The 19,810-nt window shown below is 37.5% G+C and overlaps 1 protein-coding gene across 4 annotated transcripts in view; it reads right to left on the minus strand.

Annotated features, from left to right (window-relative positions):
• LOC118277937 (semaphorin-1A-like) overlaps positions 1–19,810 on the minus strand; it is an 84,526-nt gene that overhangs the window by 12,022 nt on the left and 52,694 nt on the right. Inside the window, exon 1 of one of the 4 annotated variants that reach the window (XM_035596968.2) lies at positions 3,586–3,919. The exons of the other annotated variants lie outside the window; for them this stretch is intronic. The gene's annotated coding sequence lies outside the window, so the exon portion shown is untranslated. Of the gene's footprint in view, positions 1–3,585; positions 3,920–19,810 lie in introns of those variants that run through there. 4 annotated transcript variants of the gene reach the window in all.

The raw sequence follows: 19,810 nt of genomic DNA on the forward strand, positions 1-19,810 counted from the left end.
GGTATTTTAATGTCGGTCTTTAAATATTTATATTGAGTTTACATAATAAGTAATTCCTTAGCCATGTAGTGTATGACGGTAAAGTATATAATATTATAATACATTTGTCGCTATCCTTACTTTTGCTGCGAATCTTGTTATGGATGACAAAGGGAATACATGTTTGATAAAGACTTGACAGTAGCGTTCCCTGATGAAAATAAACATTTAGGTAGACTACGTTGTCCAAACCAGTTTCAAGAGTTGAAATTATGGCAAACCTTCTCACATAAGTAGGGAAAGCACATAGTCCAGGAGCATTTTGATCATAATTATGTTCCTTGTTAAATAAGATAGACATAAGACTTTGCTGAAGAATTTTGCACTCTGTAGTATTATAAGTACGACGTATAGTTAGTTATATACATTGTATAGCAACCTTACCCAAGATTGGACTTTGGAGTGTAACTTACTTAAAGCTGGTTTTCAATCAATCTGACTAGAAACTAGTTTTAAGCAATTCTTGAGGTTTTGCTAGTTTTGCCACAATAACTGTTTATTTGTGATGGTTGTTTTATTGCAGATAATTTATGTAAATGGATCATTTTAAATATGAACTTAATTTTTAAACTGTAAAAGATAGAATTTGATTAAAAATAATGCAAGATTATCCTCCTAGTTCTTACTAAGTGAAAAATATGAAACTGCCAATTTTATCCGAAGTAGTCTTGGTTAAGTAGATTTTTATCGTAACATATCCTGCAAGAAGGTTTAGTATGGTCGGTATGGAGGTAGAGCAGTTATGTACTTTATCGGTCGCTTATTTTAGATAGGTTAGGTGTCCCGGCTCGTGCCCCGTGTAATGTAAGGTGTTAGAACGAAATGGCTTCCTTAATGGCACCTTCAGACGTTGGGTTACCAACTTATTCCTATTTATTCATTATTACTAGATAACCTCATAGAAATGCAAACGAAACTGACCCTTTTGTGCTTACAGACTCAATTACTGTGACATAGTATGTGTTTGTAATTTCAGTATAGGGAAACCTGAACCTTACTACGCAGGTCATGTCAAAATCATAATAATAAATTGTCCCAATGACGTACAATGTTAAAAATATATGGTTTTCCTTTGGCCTGGTTATTCCTTAGGGAAGTAAAGGCCAATGTGTACGTATTAAGGTACAATTATGTTATTTACTATTGTGTGGTTAGGTTCGTGATAATATGAACGTGCGTACTTCACATCATGGGATGTATAAAATATTTTAGTCATGACTGATTCACCGATGAGTTGCTACCCACATTAGCATCAATGACTGTCGTTATTAATGGATATGCACATTATCGACATTATCTAAGTATTATTATAGAAAACTAATTATTATTTGTAACTAAAACGTATTCACAGATAATTACAAAATACCAGCTTCTAGTTACAATGAAAGTTTTATTATTCCAATTAAAGGTTCCATGAATATGAATGCAGAAATCAACAAATAATAAATTATAATTTACACAGCATATTGAAAGGTAAATAGTAGCTTAATCTAAAAATTATTGCAACAATGACAATACTGGATTTCGCTGAAACATTTGCATACATATGTTATACAAATTAACTTGTAAATGAACTTTATTAAACCAGCTATTTGCAGGATATTGCAGCGAATAATTTTGTATTTTGACAAATCCATGACGCGTTATACAGGATCAGGATACATAATTAAATGATCCAGTTTGCAAACTGAGTATATCCTTTTAATTGCTTATGTATTGATTAACAGAAGGTTTATGGTTCTCACTTAAATGTCCCAATAAATGCCCCGTCATATCTTTTATCCCCGAAGAGGTAGGCAGAGGTGGACATTACGGCATGCCGCTGTACAATGTACTACACCCACTTTTCACCATTTGTGCTGTAAGCCCCATGTAATAGGGGGTGAGTGTAGAATTTAATCATATACGAAATTAAAAGTTGTGATTGTTTTAATGGTTTCGACTGGTTTTGATTCTTAAGTGTTTAATTAATTAAGGTTCAATTTGTATTATCCAGTGTAACTTAATGTGTTTGCAATCTTATACATTAGGCTAACAACATAAATGACAATAATAATTAGTGGTTTTATATAGGTACATGTTCTAAGCAGAGAAATGTGAAATTGTTTTCGCCATATAAAAGATAGAGCGTGTTAATTTAATATTTGCTGTAGAGAGTTGAGGGTATTTTTAATTTGAACGTGTGGGTACACAAAAAGTTTTTAATACCCTCGCTGAAATGAACAAATAAGCGGTTTATAAAGTTTTAGAAGTCGTAACAAAAATCAGTTTTAGTACAGGTTACATGGAGGTTAGAAAAGTTAAGTGTGCACGTTTATCTATGGAGTATAAACACAATTTGGTAGCAAATACGGGTTACGCCTTGAGCATTGCATTGACCCATTGGCCCCAGTTACAATTAGTTTAATATTCGGTGTACTCCAGCGCATCTGCTGGTACATTTTACTATCATACGCATGACACATGACGCGCAACCAATTACGCAGGATGTTGATAATGTATTTCATTCATTACTATTGTAAACTAGAGTAATTACTGTTGCTATTTGTGTATCAGACGTTAAGGAATCTTATATTATTACAATTTATAATTAGATGGGTCAATAACATTTATTTTAGAGTCAAAGTAATACTAAAGATGTTCTTGAATAAATAGTCGAATTATTACAGGTAGTAAGTTACTGGTCTCAAGAGAAATGTAAGATGTTGAACACGAAGCTATTTTTGTATAAGGATAATGATAGAAGTGTATTGGGATTAAACATTGAGCAACATCGTCTTATGTAATTAGTAAACAAGGATAAATAACATGCCCCAATAAACCGGTTTTGATATTGATGAAAAAAGGAAAACGTCTAATAAAAGAGGAACATTTTCTTTTACTGCAGACTATTTATTTAACTGTCTGTCGAACAATAGACCTTTCCCTTAGTTTTGGATTTGAATTGAAGTTTACAACTTTACAAATTCTGTCTTTGCCTTCCAAGTAATTCATAGTTAAAAAGCTGCATGGTGCTCTTTTGTAATGTTCTGAGACAAAAAACAGTATTTTCTTATCGTCTAATTACTCATACCGTACAATGTACTACTTAAATTGATATGTTATCTTTGAGTTACTCTTTATAATTCGTACATTTCAGAATAATGAGTCCGCTGAATGACCAAACAGTAAAATAAGTTTTGGCGCGAGTTAGCTTCATTAGGTCAGTAATTGATCTAATTGGTTCAGTTTCGAAATTAGCGAGTAACATAGCAAGACTTTCCAAATGAGAACAGTAAGTAACAAAAGAGGACATAACAGTGCGCTTTTGAGTGTACAATTTACACCGTTGGCGTTGAGTGTCTAGTTGAGTTGTCGAGTCGTTCGGTAGAGCGGGCCCGCTCGCTAGTCGCTTGCCCTGTGTCAACAAAGCGTGCTCTCTCCTTCGCTCCCCTATCCTATGGGTTTTGTTTGGCCCGCCTCCGCAACGCTGTGGGCCCAGGCCCGTTAGTTATAGCTGCATAAATCTTTAAAACTTTTATGAAGTTACTGGTACAGAACACTTACCAATTTTGAATATTCCAAGTTTTGTAATCCAATGTTGGTCCTTTTTGTAATCACAGATCATCGCATTTTTAAGGTAATAAAATTCAGCACTGTTTTTAATTGCACAACACTGTAATAAATCTGTCTGACATATAGTCAGATAAACCACAACGCTCACGAAAAATCACAGATGCAGCACTCGAGATCACAAAGGTAGCAACCGGTTTGTAGAGAGTGTAACAGAAGTGTGTTTACAGCGGGCGCGTTGACGAACCCAGCGCGTAAAGTTACGCTACAACGTGCTCTCGCGTCGCACTCGGCAGGGGCACTGCGGGTGCGACAGAGGCGCCCCACTATCTCGCTCCCCGAACTTGCTCGACGGGCTTCTCTACTTCTTACCGAACATGCGCGTGCGCTGCGCCGATGCCACGTTTCATCCCGATACGTTGCCAGTTCTCTACAATTTTTTTTGGTTTTGTGTTGACGCTTCTAAATGAGGGGCCATAAAATAGAAACGTAGTTCGTCGAATAAAAAATTAGGAGGGTAATATTAGTTAGTTAGTGATACTTCTCTTACCCAAGCTTTGTGATGCTTATTATGTATGTTCAATATTACATGTATGAATATTGAATTCCAAAATTAGGAAAGATGTAGAAACTGTTTGAAATTTAAACTTACCAAGCAAACATGAGAACCATGTGCAAGTAACACAAACCAAAATTTCAAAACAGATAATATTCTTGCTAATGTAAAATGAGAAATAATCAAATCTTCAGGTAGTGCCGCGATAGAGCATCTAAAAGTGTAGGTTATGTTGTACTGAGTTTTAGTTGTTGTGGTATTATTATTAATATTACGATTGTAAATTACGAGAAGACACATGTGGCAGCCTTGGTTTATTATACGTTACGCGCACCCCTCGCTGTGATCCAGGTAGAGACCGTAGCGCAGTTGAAAAAATGGCCGCGACTACAATTCTCCCTCGCAACTTGAAACTTTTGTCCCAATATTTATGACCAGTTGTTTTGACCAAAGAACTAAGCAAGGATATTTATAACTGAGTTTTGATTTCCTAAAAGTTTTCAATTACCTTTAGAAAGCAAGAACTTGCTATCGCTAGCAAATCAGTCAAAGTAACTTTTAAACATTAAGTAAATCAACGATGTTCAGAGTAAACGAATTCATTTCCTTTTTATCTAAAATTATTTATGAGTGAACTTTCAAAAGAGCTTTAATAACACAGAATGCCATGAAGTTATTCCAAATGAGTCGAGTCCGATGCAACACCCTGTATGACCTGTATCACATAGGACTGTGAATGCACGCCTCCGTATAAATTGACTTATTGTCAATGTTCTTAAAATCGTTAAAGTGATTAATGTTAGTCAAGAAACACTGGCATCATTTGTTGGAATAAAGATGTTTTCAAAAAGATTGAATATAATGGAGCAATTGAGGCATAGCCACAGGACGTCGCACGTTTGTTGTGGGAATATTTGTACGTGTCAGGTGCTACCTGGGCCAGTACCTGCGGTAATGCAGCCACAGCCGCCCGCCAAATGTACAGAGACTGTGTACCAGGAAAGGATAAGTGCTATATCCGTCCATAAAAATATTATATAACTACACTTCCTGGCAGTATTCCATTTTCGAGTCATAAATTTTACGTAATTGGCCCCCGGTTTTTGTATTTTTGTAAGATCACAAACAAACAATTTGATAAAATCAAAGGTTTAGAAACAGTTGTGCACGAGTTTAACTAGGCGCACGATGCACGTAAATCATAAAGAGAAATACTAAAAGCATGTATTGATATAGCTCAGGGGTGGCCAACAGGTCGATCGCGATCGACCGGTCGATCCCGAGAGCATTTTTGACCGATCGCGGACCAGAAATTAGGAAAAATTTTTTGGTACTAAACTATGTGTACACATAAATATTTTGTATACAAGGTCGATCGCAAGAAACTTTTAGAAAAAAAAAGTCGATCGCGAGGAACTTTTAGTCCATAAAAATATTATATAACTACAAAAAGTCGATCGCGAGTACATATAAGTTGTTGCCACCCCTGATATAGCTAATGTAATAGGTCTGAAAGAGCAATCGATATTGGCCTATGGCTACGTAACGTCCGACTTTCTCCTGAATAACATATTACGGAAGATAAGCTAGAAGAGGTCCAAGATGGCTGATAGGCAGAGCAGGTAGTGGGAGCGCGCCGCGCCGGGGACGCCGCGGTGGGTTATCGCAAACATTTGTCACAACCAAAGCTATTCAACATTATGATAAAATGTACCCTAACTTGCAAATACAGCCAATGCCTAAACATAAACATTCCTTTCTTTTTTGGATTCTCATGTAAAGTACCATACCAAAGGAAATTCTGAATACTTAGGTAAATTTAATGCAGTCACGTTAACTTGGTGTATTTTAGTTCCGAATTACTTTATCTGATCTAAAAGGGTTTACGATCTCGGCGGCGCCTATTTGCATATCAGTGATGTTGGTGTGGGTGAGCAGTACGACTCGTTGCAAGCCGGAGACAATATATTTCAACTAAAGACGACACGCTATCTCCTGCTATTGTGTGGAAGAACGGGACCAGGAACTATTATCGAAACTTTCTTTAAATCAAAACTATGAAAACCCATCACGCTGTCAACTTGTTGTATCAGATTGTATGCATTGCATACACGTTACTTTGACCTATTCTTAACTTCGTTACTTCAAGTTGACAAAAAAATTCAGTCATCCAAATATTCAGTGTGGTGTTAAACGAGAACCGATAGTGTTATTGTGAGCACTCCATGTAACTACAAAATAAGCACTTCTAAAGTTGTGCAGTTTGCAATATCTTCGATAAGGCGAAAATAGTTATCTCCGGTATTCAGTAAGCGGTGAGCCAAGAAGGGTAGCGCGGCGATATCTGTTAGATGGAGCTTCGCTAACGACATCGCCCGACATCTTACTCGCCGGGAAAACCGCCACATCTTTTCTACATAGTCCGTTCAGATAAGCAGAGAACGTCATTTGTCATTACCATATCCTGTCTATTATCCCGCTCCGCTCTTATTAATAACGACTTGAGAAGAACTGCGGGAAAGAAAAAAAATACGTGATTGAATGCAGCTATGAATCTGGAACTTAGGCGTGTAATCCACTTGAGTTTTCTAAATTCATCTCGAGCACGTCGCCTGATAAAATTAGACTGTTTGGGACCGCGTGTGTTCCTCTTTTATTATACGCGCATAACATAAGTTGCGTGACCACCGAATTCACTGGTAATGGCAGTTGTGTAATTTGTTACAATGACATTTGGATTACATCGTTACAGTAATGAAAACTACAGGGTCAATCAGTTGGATGTCTCTTTTGAACTTGGGATGAACTTCATTTAACCTAGCTTGTTTTAGGCATATTGTTACTACTAGTCTTTGCTTTTAATGGTTTTAATAAAAAAGTACTTTTATTATTCTGAAGAATAAGCACCTTAACATCACTCATAATGTCGTCAATAAATATTCCATGCAAAAATCGGTAAAGGAGGAGAAACTATTGGACTTAGCACTTTCACCGTTTGTATAAACTCACATGAAAGCACAAGAATAATAATGTATTTTTATGACAGTTAGTTTAAACGAACCAAGGTCTGACTGACCAGCGCACCGCATAATTGAAATTGTCTTCAGAGGTCATCAGTTATAACGCAACTTTTGATTATTCCCACGCTATTGTCGTTCTTCCTTTGTGATATGTTGTCCTATTTACGACTAGTATACGTACGAGTATGTGCAAACGGTCAGTCTGCTTTATGTATAGCGGAATCCGTAACAATAGAAACGATTAGGTTAACCGCTTACATGTACGTACATACTAGAGAATTAAAACGGCTCTCTGTATTATGCGGGGGCAGGGTTGGTGCTTGGTATAGTTACAGGTGACATAAAGCGAGCCGCGGATGTGCTCTGACGTTCTAATTCCAAACAAATGCAAATTGGGTGGTGCCTACAGCCGATGCTGGTATAGTGGACATCCGCTGAATGGAGGCGTATTGTGCTCGAAGCGCTAATGGCCGCGTAATTGGCACGAGGTTAATCGCGGCCACACGAGCGTTTCACCTATACTCTTCTGTATCTCAATGGGGACCATCATCTGCAATTTTGATGTATATTTTATGATCTTTCGTATTTTGTCACAAATTGTTTCTGCTAAAATTAACAATAATTTGTAGCAGGTATTGTAGTTTTGGAAATAGGTATGTCTATGATAGTTTTAGGTGTACCAGAATGCGAGCGCAGGCGGGGGATTGGATAATGAGCGTAGGATAAGTGAGTTGGTGTCAGCTGCGTGTCCTTGTTCAGTTGGCTTGGTCGGGTCAGTCCGCTCTCCGCAGGAAGTCGCTCATTGTGTCGCACTGACCCGTCACCCGTGCCCGGACCGGCTCCGAGCCACGACAAACCACCGGCCAGCTCACTAGCCCGATATCAAATGATAGTATGACATGGTACACCCACTCTAACATCTGCACGTCCTACATTGTTAAATATAATTAAGAAAATCGACTAATTTACGAGCTAGTTTTGAGTACCCGACTACCTACGCTATGAGTTGTGTTCGTATATCATCTTCGTTAGTATTTTTATTTTGTCATCAGATATAGTGCAGTATCATACATCACGTAGGTTGTTTATTCTTCTTTGCATTTCCAAAACGTGACATTTCACTGTAGGAACAAGCAAAGTGTGCTAGAAACACCGGATGTTCAAAGAAAAAAATGCAACCTCTGCAGTGCTGTGTAGGTACAATAAGACAACATTTTGGTATGTAGGTAGGCAATAGGTATATTGTTCTAGGAAAAGTAAGGTACAACTATGAATTTTGTAGCTAAAGTCAGCCACAGTCACAATGATATTGTGTAAACAGCTATCAGATTTCGTAAAGCACATAAATGCTAAGATACATAAAATAACTTCAGCAACAACAAATTTGTAAAGTTTGAGTGAGGTTAGACATTAACAGATGTTAGAATATCTGAGGATATTGTGGGTATCACAACAGAGACACTGGATTGTGGATATAATTATATTCGTGTTTTCATCACACAACACGTGCAATTTCAATAGGTATGTACCTAAATAAGATGTGCTTTGTGTACCTGCATGCAATTAGGATTGAAAATAATTCGTTGGATTAAAGATACCTTTATCTGTATATTCATATTTCACGGTCCATGCTTAGATAAGTTAAACTTTAACAGTTATTTTTCATTTGCAGATTTTTTAACTGTTTAGCACATTTACACCTACTGCCACCCAACGGAGCTTCAAGTGGCTGATTTTCATAATTAAAACGGCGATTTACCATATTCATTGTAACTCTTTTATTCGCAAGTAATTTACATTAAAGCTATATTTAGTTTCGCGAATTGTCTAGATGTAAAAGAAAGGGGTGTGTGGCTGGGGTCCGGATGTGCGCAAGACTCCGTAATTACGTGGCGTGACGTGGCCTGACGACTCCCACGCGAAACGCGCCCTCTTATCACGACAATTAAATCGCACTGACATGCACTGCCCGACCCTTGACATCACACAACGAGCTCTCTCAATTAAAAATGTAGAGTATCGTACTGTAACCTAACTGCTGCGCTTACGGTTGGCTGCGCGTAATGCGCAACCTACATTTCAAAATAATGGACATTATAATTGCCGAGCAAAAGAAAGACTCATGTGTGACCGTTGAAAAGAATTTCCTGTTTTAAATGAAAACGGCTCGGTAATATTTAATCTCATAATAATGTTGCGAATATACGGTTTATGCTTTAATCACAATTACCCTCACAAGGAAGTATTTTACTCGTAGGCTTTGCTTCCGCGTATATCCGCGACACAATCGTATATTGTGTAATGCCACCAACACTACAGGAACAGAATGCGTATAATTAATCTCAAGTATTGAGTGTGAGAAAATAAAGCTAAATGAGTCGACACTCGTGAGATCGGGGAACAACAAAAGTCGTCGAGCCTCGGCGACGCTAAATGCGATTCCCACAATTGGCAATATATATTTGTTGGGAATTGCTTTGTGTCAACGATAAAAACATAGTGTGAGTTACTAATCAGTTAGGACAAGAATGAGGTGTAAGGACAATGGATAATTTTGTTCTTATGTTCCCAACCTACGTTCCGACAATGGAGCGCAGTGCATGCAGCCGACAAGATTTCACATGATATGCAATGCGAGCTTGAAGCCCGTTCAGGGTTATTCTACCATTGTTTGACCATTTTCACGTGGAAATTTAAAGACTCAAAAAATGGAAAGACAGTATAATGTTCTCAACTTAATGTACAGTACAGTGGATGGGTAATATGAGTTTTATTTGTAGCCAATAATGACCAATCGTAAATCTTTTATGAAGATGAGACAGATGTAGAACTGTTTATTAGGTAAGTCTCGTATCTTCGGTTATAGGAATTTAATGCACTAGTATTGTGACAATATTTGCTGATCACATACATAAAATTCCCGCAGATATCGTACTTCTAAGAGCGTTGTTGTTCACAAAGTATGCGCAAACCCATACACGGCTCAGAAATAGGTATTCGTTTACATTCAGTATTTAACATGGTGCTAACAGCCATAAAACACGTGTAAACTTTGTTACCAATGAAGCAAAATTTTCCTGAACTGATTTTTATTTTAGTAATAATATATACACACCTTATTTGGTTATAAGTAAAATAATAACCGCAATAAAATAGGTATCGCTTATCCACGCAAAAGGTAGGTTAGGTAACGAATATGAATTTAATAACAAAATGGCACCAAATCTTGGTTTTCGATATTGTAGAATTTGTGGAGTATTTTTATTTATTCACAATATATGTTTAATGTAAAGTTAGTGCAATGATGGTTACATAATTAGCTATGTACGAAAGATCAGCTAACCCGATGTGCTTTCATAGAGCCCGAACCGAACTCGTGAAAGCGTTGGCAAAAGGTTTGAAATTATGATGAAGTTTCTAAAAGCTAATATAGGAACATAGTACCCGTACATATAACATTGTATCAGTTTTCATGAAAACAATTTGCTCTCACCAGTTACTAGCTACGAGCTACAACTTTGGCTCGTTTAACAAAAATAGACATCGTTTGTCATGTAGTGGTGCAATGTTTTACATCCTGCTTGTCCTCTTGTCCTTTTTGTTTATGTATCTGTATGTGAACGTAGTCAGTGTCGTTTCGTGTGTTTTGTGTTTGCACAAAGTGGCGGACACCGGACATCCGCGCGCGGCCATTGCGAGATGCGACGCTGATATCACATTAATTATACAGCTAAAACGTTTGTTAAGTAACGTAAAAATTAAAAATACTCGCCGCTTTTGTTCTTGATATTCTCACGACCCTATAAAGAATAGTATCAAATTGTTATTTCCATTTACACACGGCATCTCAAATGTCTACACGTTGTAAACTGTTAACGTAGGCGTAACTCAAGCATTCGCCGGCAAGTCAGCTTAAAAAATCATGGATTAAATTACGCTAAGTACAAGTATTATTTTAACGATTGCTCTAGTTGGGGGGTACTTGTTAGTATTGTTTGGAAGTATGTTTAGCGGACGGATGACGTCAAGTAATCACCGGCTATTTTAAAATTTTCGAGCAACTGGCAGTAATTTTGCAATGTAGCTGTGTAACATTCATCAGTGTGGTTGTTCACATGGCCATAGCGCTGTAAACAACTCAATGACCCTTCGCAGTTGTCTGTTAGTACTTGCGTGGCGTATTCACGCCATATCCACCTATCGATGAATCTACTTTTACACTTTTATACTAGTGTTTTCGTGTAGATGTGGAATAAATTAATTCCGAATATAGAGGGTAACCCAAATCCAATAAATTGGGTCTCCGTTGTTTTGAGCTGCGGTGTTTAGAAATAGAGCTCACCTCATTTCAGTATGCTAACATGTAAAGTAATATTTTTCCTTATATTTGTTGCTTATTGTCAGTTATTGTTTTAATGTACCGAGGTACCCTTCTTTTAATATCGTTACGTAACCGTAAACAGCATTCAAATACCCAATTTCAAGTTTCCCAAAATTGTTAACTTTCAAGACCAATTCCTAAGAACGGAGATTTGCAGCAACCCGCAAAATGATGCAGCAGTGTAAATACGGAGCCATTAAATCCGTTGTTCCAGTAACAGGATTGTGTAACAGTATCTGAGAAAGTGCCTACAATAGTGATTTTCACTCGGTTCGCTTCGTCTGCTTTGAGTTGTACCTACATTATTCGCATTTATTATTTAACAAGACAATATCACGCTACTCCGGATTTAACGAGAGCTCTCTCGCCTTCTAGTAAGAATTAATAACACTAAGTATTAAAGTAGAAAGTGTTTGTGTTCAAATAAGGACATAAAGAGGAGTTTTGTTAATGTTACCTACTTGTGAAATTACCAAACAATGCCACCAAACGAGTAGTGAGGTAATTAAAGCATTAGGTGGAGTCATGTAATTATGTTGATAAATACGTATCGCAATCAACCGGTAAGTTAGCGACCGGCTGCCGGCTGACATGTAGGTGTTACATGTCACAACATTCGACCATGATGAGATTGGTCAAGTGCACGGGAAATTGTTAGACATCAACAATTTCACGTAATTAGATATTTAGGCACATTTAGGTAACATATATGCAGTTTCAAGAGAAATATTAAAAATTTTGTTTGCGAAATTATTTCAAAATCTCAGTTGAATAGATTAATGAACTGGATAAGTCTACACATCAAGCAACAGCTACGACCATGGATTCCAGTTTTGCAAATAGTACTTGCTGCTGTATCTGAACTGGAATTTAGTCCAATTAATTTTACTGTGTGACTCTGAATACCAGGGGACATGTAACTTATTGTCAGTCACCGAGCAGATGAAACAAAGTTAAATATGACCTACTCATTTGAAGTGAAGCGTGGGATTGTGTGTTTGCACAAAAAAGGTTTGTCATTTTATACGATGAGGTAACATGAATATTATACAAGGTGTTGGTTGTAAACCGCTGTGACTCCAAGATGGAGCGGGGCACGTTTAACCTTAATTGTTTGATTGGCTATGAGACGCGTCCCGCGGGTCATGTCAACTACGCCGATGTCTCAACAGTGCACCCTATTTGACTTTTGTTCAGTACTCTGGCTCTAGAATTTTCTATTACTCTGCCATTTGTAGCTGGTAATCTTCATTACCTAATGATTCGTTAGTCTACTGCTGCTAATGGATATGCTATTAGGTAATTCAAGTATGACCTGTATATTGAGGGATAATATAGCTGGATCTAAATTGCAATTGTTTCAATCAGCTTGATTGCCATGATTTGGAAATTTGTTCAATATTGGCACATAGGTGTCGGACTCGGAAACCTGGTTGCAGGCCTGGTTTACCTTACGTTGTCATAAGAATAAAAGCAAATCCAATTAAATATTTATCGATGTTAAACATCTGTAATGATTTATTTGGTTTGTGATTGTCGTTCGTTAAATATTCTCGGAACAATATCATAAAACATGTCTGTGTAGCCTCGAGTCAAGTTTTGCACTCAAACGACAAAGTTATTTGCATAAGCGAATTCGGCGAACGACGCCCGCTCGGTCATTATTTAATAAGGTTCACCTACCTAACATGACAACACGACGGAACAGCGACGTAAATTACACACAATTATGCCTACACGCATCGATGCTCGCGCCCTGAACATAGACACATTGTATTGCTACAATTCATATGTTTCGCAGCACAACACTTCTCGTTTGATTGCACGATGCAGGCTATCATAGAGAATCCAAGTTTGGACTGACTACAAACTAAACAAGCGTTGCACTTGTTCGCAGAATATCTAAAATAAGCATATGAAGCTGCATTGCAACGCTTCCTTATGAACGTTAAGACTAGTGGGCAGCGAGCGGCGCGGCTTGTTGAGCTGCATTCGCTAGTTTATGCTTCCCGAGACCAAAATAATTCACAATCGACGGCATCCGTTATTGAACGGTGAGTGTTGGTACCGGCTACCGTGCCTCACATGTATTATGATGACTCGACGGAGCAACACGCTTTCATGTCATACTACATAGGTAGGTACACTCGCCATGTTTTGACTCGAAAATGTTTTTCATTTTTCATATCAAGTGAGTTTAAAATTCGTAACAAAAGCGGTGGCATTTTTATAAACATGGCTTTGACGTAACAATAACTTCGCTTTCAAAGTTATTCAAAACAGTCGAGAGTTATTTGCAAAATAGTTAATGGAACGTGCGGCATGTCGGAGTCCGACCGAGTGCGGCGGGGCGCAGGCACGGGGCCTGTAGTGAGTGTAGCTGCGAGTGATCTCGGCCGGCCGGTCCATGCCGCGATCGGAAGTGCCGCCTGGTCACGGACATTCCTTAAAATCTTTCCGATATACTGGCATAGCGTGCATAAATGTGTGTCAGTAAATGTTACGGTTACAGTTTCATTCATGCTTAACATGAGCGTATCCTTTTCATGTTCAACCGTGTAGTTTTCTGCGGATACTATGTTATAATCAATTAAAATAGTATCAAGCGTGGCTACACAACGACAGCTCGTGGTCATTGAAAAGACACAGTTTAATGAAGTAAGATTCCATTCGATCTATATCCTACATTGGTTGCGAGTGCGACTGCACACGTGTGCGCGAGATCAATTTATTGTTGCGTGACCTATCCACTGCCTTTGTTCCCTCACCGTGACATTCATAATTATTCGGAGCAAAATGTCTGTTACTGCCTTCCTTCTATTTCTATGTTTTTGCTTATCATCGATCTCGACTATACATTTTCTACTGATTAGTTGTTGAAGATTTTTGCATTGCATGAAGCACGAACATATTTTTCAATTACTTAACTAGGCATGCTCCATCCACCGTTAAATAGAATTTAATGCAGTTTTAATGTTTGGTGTGAAGCGGGAAGCCGATTAGCTTGAAACCATACACACAAGCGGTCGCGTGATGCTTGCATTGCGATATATAAATTGCTGTTTGCAGAGACAATGGCATGCCCCCTAGCATTAAATGAGCAAAAAGATCTTCAATCTAAAGCCAATTTTTATGTAGGACGAACAGATTACCAAACCCATATTATAGTATAATAGCATGTTTAAATATTATGCAAACATGTTTTATCTACTTTTGTCGAGAGCAGTAAATAGTCTTTATAGTCTATCAAATTAATGTTAATATTGTGACTCGATATTTTAGGATTCTGGACAAATGTAAATATTATGATTATGAGAACATTTCTAAGTATCATTAAATTAGATTGATCTTATATTTTAGGTTTTAATTTTTGCCAAATAAGATCTTATTTGCCTTAATTAATTTGAAAACGGGTTGTGAAGTAACTATTCTTAGTAAATATTCTAATGAAATTTATTGGATTACCTTAAACGTTTTAATTGCCTCTTATCAATCCTTAAATATTTTTGTCATGGTAATATGTTCTTACGATGCGTTCTTGCGCGTGTCTGATTGCGAGATTTAGCAGTAAGACTCGTTTTTCTTGCGACAATTCAACTACTCGGTTTCACAATAGATATAGAAGTGACATAATCATAACGAGGGAACTAAAATTGTCTGGAATTCGTTCACGTTGTTATTGAATGAGAACGACGACGGTAGCATCGCGCCGAGTGGCGGCACAAATTGTTGATTACAAAAGAGCAGCAATTGAGACGTCAGAGACGCAGGAAGCGAACAGATTGAAACTTATGTCTGCGTTGCAACTCGGCCAATCACTACTCATCTAGTTTATAAGTAGATTGTTTAAGAACGCGCTCGTTATAAATAACTAGCGAACAGCGATGCAGCAACGTCGATATACTGATACTAATTCTCCAGATAATATTTTGTTATTAGCCGTCGGATATTTTAGTAACGATATAGTGAAATATTATCTGTATCTTTTGAGAAAGTATCTATATATTAATACGTGATGCAAAAACTTTCGGAACCTTTTTACGAAAATTGCGCGGACGTAGGAGCATAAAATTTGATACACTTATAGTTTATGTGTAGGAGAAGTGAAAAATGCTAATATTTTTCAAAAATAATGCTTATAAAGTACATTAAATCAATCAATAAAACATTACACACACTACCATGCATAGCATCGTATTTGACAAAATGTCAAAATTGACAGACATTGCGATGATATTCTCACGTCTCATATGAAAAGAGGTTTCTCATTGAAGGAGGTTTAGTTATTCATGATCCGCCGGAATATATTAATTTGAATTTCACAAAACTAATAGCAATTTGTTAAATAAAAATTATCCTTGAACGTATGGAAAGTGGTATTGTAAATTTAATCGTATATGGTCGAATTTCGACCACTAGGCGACCACTAGTGTAGTATTAATGAGTGGCCACACTGAACATTTCCGGCGAGTACCATTGTTTGCAAATGACTCACTAGTTTACTACTGAACATATTTGACATGACATGTGTCACTGTAGTGCATCCTGCACAGTGCAAAAGTTGAAGGATAAAGTGACAATTGTTGCACAGAAGATTGGAAAGCGTCGGGCGATGTTTGTTGTGGCTGTGGGCAGATGAGAGAAAGCGCGGTCGTAGGTCGTGGCCGCGGCCCGCGGGGGCCTGTCACCCGCTCGAACAACGAGATGGGCTCGCGAGAAATCTCGTGATTCTATTGTGAAATATTAACAATGTTATGATACCGTGATATCCGAGCGATCAAAACATTATTTAAAGCTAAGGCTATAAAGTCACAAATAAACACCATTATTCATAAAGACAAGAATAGATTTAATTCCTTCTTAAATACAAAACAAATAAAGAGATGTTTTTGTTACGCAATTAGCATAAATATTCATGTCGGTGGCCACGAATGTTACGTTGTTTACGTTTTGGTTTGATATCTATCAACGTTTCTACTAAAAATATTAAATATTTGTTCAAGCAAATGCATGCAATGAAAATCCATTTACCGAACGGATGCGATGCAACTGCTGGAGATGGAATTATTTTATGCGCTATGAAGTTTGTGCCTATGTATTTCATTAGTGAGGTGCAACGTGGCACAAATTGGTCGACGCAGTCGCCAACGACCGGACGAATCTCATTAACGGGCCAGATTGATAGCCCTTTTTTTTTTTTTTTTTTTAGGGTGGAAAATCATCCAATGACCGGACGAATCTCATTAACGGGCCAGATTGATAGCCCTGGAAAACGCTTTAAATTATTTCACGCTACATTAATATTGAATATCACACCATCTGCGATGTATAGTGCAAGTTGATAATTATCCGCGTAGCTCGTCTTCTAATGGGCTACAACCGATGGAGTAACGTGATAGCGTTGTTCGATTACTCGGGCCTACTTACTACAGCAAGCACCCTGTAAGTGTGCCTTTAGAACACATTGTGGCCAACTTGAATATAATTAGGTGTTTACGTTGATGACACATCCAATACAATAGCTACCGAAAAGAATCGATCGATAACATTGATCGATTTAATGAAATTGAAATATAGGGTGTTAAAACCTGTTACGTACCTAATATAAACAAAACTAATATTAAGATTGAGTTCGCAACAACTTTATCAGAGAGTCTAGTGGTAACCTTTGTATTTTTTTATTGGAGAATTGGTAGAAAACAATGAGGATAGAAAAACATGTTTTGCTACTTCTTTATTGTTAAGGTCAATTGGTCATATTATAATTAGAATATTAAAATTGATGTCCAAGCATAGGTACTTATGATGTTGAACATCGTTGTAATAAATAATATATTCAATAGGTTAGTTAATGTTCATAAATTATGTTTATTTGAATTATTTTTATTTTTTTATCTCCATTTATTTACCGTAATTTTAACTGCATCTTATAGACTAGTGCAATATTGATTATAGCTGGGTTATACCGTTGGTAGCAACAGACTTGATAACGGTTGAATGGCATCAACAAAGTTGAGAAATGGTTCAAATTAAGTAGGTATATAACTATGTAAAGAAGGGCAGGTAACGAAGTCTTCAACTACCTACTGCATTTCCACGGTTCGGTACAAGAAGCAAACATGCGCGGTACGATAAAATCGCAAGTCGTTGAAACTGGTGACATGATTGCAAGAAGCGTTCCTGAGTCACGTACAACTGTGTAATTTGTACGTAATTGTGCTTGAATTTAAGTCAACACGTCTTGTAGCCCTGGGGGCTGCCACCGCGCGCCATGATTTAGGATCGTGATGGTACTTACATTAAACATATCCGAACTTAATTTAAATAGATATGTAACGGTTTGTTGCGCAATGGGACATCGACCCGCACCCGGAGTGAAGTCCATTTGATCACTTATGCATCAAACGCGTTCCGACACTCTCCCTCCCGCCGCCGACACCATGGTTCGTACCACCATACAACCAAACTTAATAACGCTTTAATAGCCCCAGTCAAGTTCAAAAACGTTCTAAATTTAATAGTCGGCCTGTGCCACAGCCGAGCAGTATATCAATCACTTCTTGCTTTGATTTACATTTTTTGTCATTAACACAAAAATATAGCCCTGCTTCAAACGGGCATGACAGTTGAAGACGTTTTATTTGCTTTATAAAATATTGCATTGCAAATAGAAATCAAAATAAGAGCGGTATGATTTGTGGATCTAAGTTAATTACCATATCAATTTCTTGATGAATGAATGAGTTGATATAAAAACTAAAAAGTTATTGAGACTGGTTACGCAAAAAAGGTTCCACTATTTCTAACTTTTGATGAGGTTTTCATCGAAGTAGTGTACCTCCAGGCACGAAGCTTAAATACGTTCCAAGAAAAAATGGTTTCAATCAAAGCGAATTGAAAAGGGTTCTACTGCATTATGGGAATTCCTATAACGTAAGCACCTTCCTCTAAGGTTAATTGATGGCTTACGGTTTTTGAATGCGTGCAAGAATGCTGCCCTTGCAGATTTATTATTGTTAGTGAGGCAATAAATTGTTTATCCTTGTCTGTCACTTTGGGGCCGTATTTGCAAAACTCTTTATAGGTTTCTAAGTGCAATTTATTTCTAGAGTGACATAACACACCTAGTTAGGTGCAATTATGCGGTAACGATCGTTTGTTTGCATTAACCAACTGATAAATTTTCGATGCAGAAATCATTAGTGGTTTCTACGATTTATTATTAACTACATATAATTTCATTGTAAAGTATAGTCTCCGTCAATTCAATATATTGAAGAAGCGAGCTTTCAATGATTCACACCTTTGATGTTTATGTCTGATTCTAAAATGTCAAGGATATATTTACGTTCTATGCTATCCAACTTCAACCTCGATTGTATATTCCTATGGTTTTTACTGTGGGTAATATTCACTGCATGTATAAGATGTTCCTACATATATGGTACATAGATATATGTATGTAAGTTGGTACCTATGTAGATCGTGGGTTGTGAGCAGAGAGCGTGTCTGGTGGCACTTCCCTCCTCTCCGGATCACTGCCCAGGATCGTCCGTTGACTTAGTATCCTGGCTGGATTGAACTTTGTGTGGGGTCAATTGCATTAAACTTACATGCACTTCGTTAGATTTAACGTTACACAACGTATACTTAGCGTGCATACATTAGAGATGTTTGCAATACGGGATGGCGGGCTTTATGGACATTTACGAGAGACGGGCGTGCTAAAGTTAAATTTAACATTTGGTGGAAGCCACCCACATAGCACAGATCAATGCTGGCATAAGTCGATTATTCAACCAAATCCCGCGGGAAATAATATTAATGTGGACATGGCGGCTTTTTCACGCACGTAGCCAGCAAATGAAGTTGGAATTTTGTGAGATGCGTGAGGTCACGAGCCGCACGACCACTATGTCGTACCTACATAGATGCAGGCACGTAAAAACGCTTCCATCGTTCAACACAATGCAGCAAAAAGTTTAGGAATTCTTACAAAGTATCTTTCTTTTTGTAATCGTTAGGACTGTAGGACATTGTCTAGACTGTCTAATTCCTAGTGCTAATGCAAGAGCTGTACAGCGTTTAAATGAAAGTAATGTCATAAAAAAGCTCTTTACTGTGAAAGCCTGACTGACAATCATGACAAGAATACAAATTCACGTTTAATACAATCATAAGAAAGGAGCTTGTTAGTATTTGATTAGGTGGCTATCAATACTAAAACCTTGTTAGCTGTAATTGACTCTTCTTGATGGATTT

This window comes from Spodoptera frugiperda, chromosome 15, assembly GCF_023101765.2.
Source record: "Spodoptera frugiperda isolate SF20-4 chromosome 15, AGI-APGP_CSIRO_Sfru_2.0, whole genome shotgun sequence".
Lineage (NCBI taxonomy): Eukaryota > Metazoa > Arthropoda > Insecta > Lepidoptera > Noctuidae > Spodoptera > Spodoptera frugiperda.